Genomic DNA, 5,290 nt, shown 5'->3' on the forward strand with positions numbered 1-5,290 from the left:
GACACTATTTTTCAATCCACGAGAAACAACAATCAGAAAAACAAAAAAGGAAATACTTCATTTAGCCTTTTTTATGCCTTGAGAGACAATACAAGAACACAAGAAAAGCTGGAAGTAAAAAAGAATAAAAATAAGAACCTGAATTTCGCTTTAGAAAAAAAAAAATAAATAAATAAATAAATAACGTTTTGCTTGTTTTAGGAGAATCAGAAAAGAGCTGCAGCGGCGGATGCAGCGAGAGTTTAGCCGACGTGCGACTTCTCGCTCCGACGTCCACAAATGCCGAGCAGATGGTCTGGCACGGCCGGAGTGAAAACGGCTCGCAAATTTGCAGGCAGGGTTGAGGATGTGACCTCGGCTCGCTCTCCTATTGTTCTGCTGCCTGCGTGAGCGCAGACAGCCAACCGATTGTGAAGTGCGAAAGCATTGTGTTACAAGTGTACACCTGCCTGTGTGTAGGAGAGAGAGAGAGAGAAGTTGCTTTCCTGGGGTGAGAGATCAGAATTATTTTTACCTTCCTTTGATGAGAAATCAAGAAAATAAAGTAAACAAGCCCCCCCTCCCCCCAAAAAAAAATTAGGGAGGTAAAACACCGTGACTCACAAGGAGGGAGAAACAAAAGAATTTATATTCCTGGAGCTCAGGAAAACAAAAAGAAGAAGCCATTTTAAAAGCACTCCTCTGCTTCATATGGGAATAAAAAAAAGAGCTCCGGTGTGTTTATATGTAGGCCATAAAAAATAAAAAAAAACCTACTGAATGATGCTCTGTTGTCTGAAACATCAGCAAATGCATCCATCCGTCTGAGTGGATGTGTCTGAGGACAATCCCGCAGTGGATTCCCAGTGCAGGAGAGTGTATGGGTGATACAACGAAATGAGAAGCCCAACTCTCCACAGATCTCATTAGACTGGTCATAACATGGCAACAATAGCGGAAGGCATATTCATCTAACCCCCTCCGCCTCCCCCTCCCTGCAGAACACTCTGGAAGCTTCACCATCAGCTCTTTTGCACCATCACAGGCCCCGGGTTATGGCAACAAACACTTTGTGTCTGACTGAAGCTTTCTGTTGACGTTTGTGTTGACCGAGCGTTGGAGCAGCCATCATTAGTCTGCTTTACTGTGTCACTTGTAACACAGAGACGCCGACGGTTTGGAGGTCGGTGGGCTGACGAATGATCGCAGGTCCTCTTTTTGACCTCACACGGTTATTTTGTTTTGAATTTCTTTATTTTATTTTATTTTTTTATTTATTTATTTCAATCATGCAGTTTAGATTTTCAGACTTTTGATATTAAGACCAGATGGGAATTGTTTCATGTGAAGACACTAAACGTGGTCAGGACTGAACTCCTTATAGTTGGGGAGAAATTAGCAGCTTAAATTTTAAGTCAAGTTAACTGCAGGGTTTGTAATTAATTAATCAAACTATATATTGACAAAATAAGCAGCATTTCCATTTAAAGAAGCTCTTTTGCTGCAAAATTGAGTAAATAGAGATGAGCTAAGATACTCATATTCATTACATGTTTACATGGATACGCAACGCATGCATACATCTATAACAGTGTAAGCTTTTATAATTTTACATTTTAAGGCTATTTTAAAGCTCACCATCAACAAACATTCTAAATAAAAAAATTGGATAGTGTAAAACTTATTGTTTAAATAAAGTGATGTAGGTCCTAGGACTGGTCTAAATCAGTCCTAGGACTGACCTAGATGTGTAGTCTGTGATTACAGACACCTGTTTAAAAATTGTGTAATTGTAAGGCATTTTTTACCTGTGAATTGGAATATAAATCCAAATAATCCCTTTATACATAATCAGCAACAATAAACACATTCTATGTTGAACTGATAGCTCTCTTATATGTTCTTTAGTGGCTAAAAGGTATTTTCATTAAAATATTCAGAACATAGAGTAAATGTATTTGAACCATTTGCTGGATCTGTATGTAGTTTCCCCATCAATGTAAAGTTTTGGGGGTAATGCATTGATGAGGTATTGATTTATAGTTTTAAAGTTGAAGGTCGTGTTTAGTGGTGATGACGATACATCTACCTCATGCTTGTTAATGGGTTCACAAGATCCATGGGAATCTGTGAATTATTTGTTAGTTTTTTATAAAAACATTCATATTCTAAATGTCTGTACTGAGAGGCAAGTGGAACCAAAGTCTGATTCCTTGTTCGTGTGTGGAGACTTGATGAATAAAGTTGATTCTGATGTTTAGAAGAACATAAAAAAAAAAATAAAATCCTACATATTTTGATTACAGAAATGAAGTTTTCACAAATTCCAAACCGCTTTGTAACTTTAAGACAATGAACTCATCAGAACCTCCTGAGCATCAGGAAACCATGGCCTGGAGAAGCTGTCACACAGAAGGACCAACTGCGCTCCAAGCAGCTCCTAATGGATTTCAGACGGCCTAGGGCTTGCCTGAATAAAATAAACACTCAGGCAATAACAGAATCTGAAATTCAGGCGTGAAGTGTTTATTCAGCGGAACGGTAATCTACAGGATATCTCTGTAAAGGTCACAAGACATTAAGCTTTAGCTGGAGCTATTTCTAGTATTTAAGTCTGTTGGCAGGTGTGAGGCGTAGTTAATGAGAATTTTTATTTTTATTGTGAAACCTTAGCTTTAAGTGAAATAAACTTTCAAAGAAAACATGCTGAAATAGACAAAATGAATGTTTAGTTACCTTTTTCTGTTCTTGTTAGGTTTCTCTTATAAAACAGACAATCTATTGGAACCTGCTTACATCCAAAGAAATCTCTAAATTTGATTGCTCCAAAAATTGTAATCCAATAGATGAGGGACTTCTTTACTTTGTTGCCACATAAAGTATCCAGGTAGCAATAGTCTACCTGGATCTGAAGAGTGTTTGAGAAACAACACAATAATAAGGTTTTCTGCAAATGTAAATAATTTCCCCAGTTTTGATCACATTATAAAGAAGTGTCCAATCAAATCAAAGAGGTGGAGAGCCTGGAAGAACTGCAAACAAGACATGGCCGTCCATCTGAACTGACACGTTAGTAACGCAGAACATTAATCAGGGAAGCCGCCAAGAGACGGTGTCAACCAGACAAGTGTGGGTCCTTCATGTCATAAATCTGCCCTTTATGGAAGATTGACAAAAAGAAGGCCACTGTGGAGAGAAGAAGAAGAAGCCCTATTTTCAGTTTGCCACAAGCCGGGCAAAGCAATGGTCTCCAATGATGGTCCTCAGAGCCAAGAGAACGGCTGTTATGTCTCTGGCATTTCTCTGAGACCACACACCTGACCCAAAAATGGGTTATAACCAAACTCCTTCATCACCTGATGGAATCCAGTAGAGGCCTTGAAAACATTTAATTCTATTTTAGTGACTGTGGCTCTGAGGGAAGAGTAGTCATCTTGTGATCAGAAGGTTGTAGGGTCGATTCCAGCTTCCTCCTGCCGTGTGTTGATGTGCCTTTGGGCAAGGCACTTAACCCCAAATTGCCTACCGATCTGCGTATCGGTATATGAATGTGTGAGAGTTTGTGAGTGCGAATAGGTGAATGTGACTCTAGTGTAAAGCGCTTTGAGTGGTCAAAATGATTGGAAAAAGCGCTATATAAGTTCAGTCCATTTATCATTTGTACTGGAGAGACGCATCCAAAAGATGTAGGACACCGAGCCCTGAGCACTAGGGTTGATGGGATGTTCTCCCACTGCGTCGGACCAGAAGGAGTTCAGGGTTTTGGTCCAACAGTACTTCCTCATGGCCTCAGATAATTGCTCCTCAAAACAATCCGTTTGAATCTCTGGTTGAAAAACCAGCTTCTGGAAGCTGAGTAGTCTGGGCTGATTTCAGTTTACACACATGCACAAAATTCACGCAAGTCATACAGTAGTTTCACATCCAAAAGGGGGTAAACAGCCCTGGTGACTGCAAGTGGGGGCTGGACGACAGGAGGCTGAGGACAAAATGGCACAATTTCCGTCACACAACTGCAACAATGAGAACGATTTCAGCAATTTGGCCTGACTATGTAAAGCCTTGGACTTAAAAATACACGCCACAGATTTTTATTTTCAAAAGACCGCGTCTTATTCCCCTTCTACTTTACAAATGCACTAGAACTGTTTGCCACATTGTGCTGGATACAATCTAATAAACAATACATTGAAGTTTTTGTATTTTTTATTATTATTTTTGGATTATTTATATTACTGAAGGTACCAGTAAGGTCTAATTGAACATGAAGAAAACTGTGACATGCAGTGGAAAGTGTTCGATAAACACAATGTTAGGTACCGGGTTGGGTTTTCTTCTTTTTCAGCTCTGACCATCTGAGGGCGCCAGAGGCTGTTTCCTTGTCCTTGGTGGGTGTGTCAGCAGGCTCCGCGGTACGCACCTGGCTCAAATCGTCATCTAGAGGAGTATTTAAGCGGCAGGCTCCCGCTCTTCACCGCCAGAGTGTTTTACCTATTGTGGTACCTCCAGCCTTCCTACTGTTGGTCTCATTGAGATTGTTTCTAGTTGCCTTAAGAGCTTACCTGTTGTTTTGTGACCTCTTCCAGGACATCTTCAAGTTTTCCCCGGAGAACTCCTGTTGTCGAGCCTAGAGGGTAGTCCCCTCACGACGCTGGGAGCGAGACTCACCGGGAACTGGAGTCCTCCCACATCCCTCTGTTTAAGAGCCCGCTGTGCGCCTCCGGCTGGAGTCCGCCCCGAAGACTCCTGGTCTCTCACTCTCACGAGTCGTTCCCTTCCTCGTCCCTCTCCGAGTCAGCCTCTACGCCTAGCCGCAACCTGGTACCGGAACCTTCCCCCAACCAGAATTCTTTATCACAACCGTGCCAGTCCTTCCACTGCAGCTTCCCGACTGTGGATGTTTTGAACTTTATTGTCAATAAACATCTAAAGTTTCATTCTGCCTCTCTGAGTTTCTGCATGTGGGCTCAAAAACTAAAACCTAGCATGACACACAAGGGAAAAGGAAGAAAATAAAAATTTAAAATATAAAATCTTGTGCTACATCAGTAAGACTCGGTTCACTTCGGGCTTTAGGTTGAGTGTAACGAACCGTGGCTTTACAGAACAGACAGGACAGGAAGAGCAGACCTGGCACGGTCAAGCATTAGGTTTATGAATCTGACCACACGGCAGGTAGCCTGCTCGTAATGTTTGATGTAAAATAATGATATATTCTTTTGCAAAAAACAAGATTATCTGAGCAAGTCATCAAGTAAAATCACCTCTACGCAACAGCTGACCTAACAGTGCCTGAATTTCACATGGCATT

General features: G+C 41.2%; 1 long non-coding RNA gene across 1 annotated transcript; it reads left to right on the top strand.

Moving 5' to 3' along the window:
• The first annotated feature begins 4,306 nt into the window (after positions 1–4,306).
• LOC106955211 (uncharacterized) lies at positions 4,307–4,916 on the top strand. Its single transcript, XR_001426523.1, has 2 exons — positions 4,307–4,478; positions 4,566–4,916. It is a non-coding gene; the product is annotated as an uncharacterized LOC106955211 (long non-coding RNA).
• The last annotated feature ends 374 nt before the right edge of the window (positions 4,917–5,290 follow it).

This window comes from Poecilia latipinna, unplaced genomic scaffold (genome assembly GCF_001443285.1).
Source record: "Poecilia latipinna isolate Pla-1442-1.1 unplaced genomic scaffold, P_latipinna-1.0 Scaffold716, whole genome shotgun sequence".
NCBI classification, from domain to species: domain Eukaryota; kingdom Metazoa; phylum Chordata; class Actinopteri; order Cyprinodontiformes; family Poeciliidae; genus Poecilia; species Poecilia latipinna.